This window comes from Schistocerca nitens, chromosome 8 (assembly GCF_023898315.1).
Source record: "Schistocerca nitens isolate TAMUIC-IGC-003100 chromosome 8, iqSchNite1.1, whole genome shotgun sequence".
Taxonomy (NCBI): domain Eukaryota; kingdom Metazoa; phylum Arthropoda; class Insecta; order Orthoptera; family Acrididae; genus Schistocerca; species Schistocerca nitens.
In genome coordinates, this window is record NC_064621.1 from 402,406,391 (window position 1) to 402,408,476 (window position 2,086).

Consider the following 2,086-nt stretch of genomic DNA (forward strand, 5'->3'; position numbering starts at 1 on the left):
CTGATTGGTAGAACATATTTATCATTTAAACTGTCTACAAAGTAAAGAGCTGAACTCATTGAGTTATATGTTATTTTACACTACTGGCCATTAAAATTACTACACCACGAAGATGACGTGCTACAGACACGAAATGGAGCCGACAGGAAAAAAGATGCTGTGATATGCAAACGATTAGCTTTTCAGAGCATTCACACAAGGTTGGCGCAGGTGGCGACACCTGCAGCCTGCTGACATGAAGTAAGTTTCCAATCAATTTCTCATACACAAACAGCATTTGACCGGCGTTACCTGGTGAAACGTTGTTGCGATGCCTCGTGTACGGAGCAGAAATGCGTACCATCACGTTTCCGACAATGATAAAAGTCGGATTGTAGCCTAGCGTGATTGCGGTTTATCATATCACGACATTGCTGCTCGCGTTTGTCGAAATCCAATGACTGTTAGCAGAATATGGAATCGGTGGGTTCAGGAGGGTAATACGGAACGCCGTGCTGGATCCCAATGGCCTCGTATCACTAGCAGTCGAGATGACAGGCACCTTATCCGCATGACTGTAACGGATCGTGCAGCCACGTCTCGATCCCTGCGTCAACAGATGGAGGCGTTTGCAAGACAACAACCATATGCACGAACAGTTCGACGACGTTTGCAGCAGCATGGACTATCAGCTCGGAGACCATGGCTGCAGTTACCCTTGACGCCGCATCACAGACAGGAGCGCCTGCGATTGTATACTCAACGACGAACCTGGGTGCACGAATGGCAAAACGTCATTTTTTCGGATGAATTCATGTTCTGTTAACAGCATCATGATGTTTGCATCCATGTTTGGCGACATCGCAGTGAACGCGCATTGGAAGCGTGTATTCGTCATCACCGTACTGGCGTATCACCCGGCGTGATGGTATGGGGTGCCATTGGTTACACGCCTCGGTCACATCTTGTTCGCATTGACGGCACATTGAACAGTGGACGTTACATTTCAGATGTGTTACGACCCGTTGCTCTACCCTTCATTCGATCCCTGTGAAACCCTACATCTCAGCAGGATAATGCACGATCGCATGTTGCAGGTCATGTACGGGCCTTTCTGGATACAGAAAATGATCGACTGCTGCCCTGGCCAGCACATTCTCCAGATCTCTCACCAACTGAAAACGTCTGGTCAATGGTGGCCGAGCAACTGGCTCGTCACAATACGCCAGGCACTACTCTTGATGAACCGTGGTATCGTGTTGAAGCTGCATAGGCAGCTGTACCTGTACACGCCATCCGAGCTCTGTTTGACGCAATGCCCAGGCGTATCAAGGCCGTTATTACGGCCAGAGGTGGTTGTTCTGGGTACTGAATTCTCAGGATCTATGCACCCAAACTGCGTGAAAATGTGAGTTCTAATATAATATATTTGTCCAATGAATACCCGTTTATCATCTGCATTTCTTCTTGGTGTAGCAGTTTTAATGGCCAGTAGTGTAGGTCTACAGAAGTGAAACCGACAAAGGGCAAGCCTGCTTAGCTATGTGTGCTCTAGAAGACACTTGCACAGTATACACTCATGAATCTCGCTACGTTTAAAACGGTGACAATAAGATGAATATCTGACAGTTTATCAAATAAATATAAAGCTTTGTTCGTTGCTGTTCGACATCCATACTAAACACATCATTAAATGTTTCGCATTATCGCGGTTCACAGAACTCCTAAAGACAGACATTGATTGTGGTTACTGTATCACAGACACAGTCCCTTTTAGAGATGTCACTAAACCCGCCCAAAGGTGTAAACAACCATGCATGAGCAGCGCCTATTAGACGGAGGGGGTCCGACAGCCAATCAGTTCCAGTCATTCCACCAGAAAGAAAGTACACGGTCGTGTTGTCTGTACTTCAACAATGCCTAGACGGCCAATAGCGTGGGTCGATCGCGTCCGCATTGTTACTTTGTGCCAGGAAGGTCTCTCAACAATGGACGTGTCCAGGTGTCTCGGAGTGAACCAAAGTGAGACAGGAATTGCCAATGACATGTCTCGCTCAGGTCGCCCAATGGCCACTACTGCAGTGGATGAGCGCTGTTATGCCTCGGA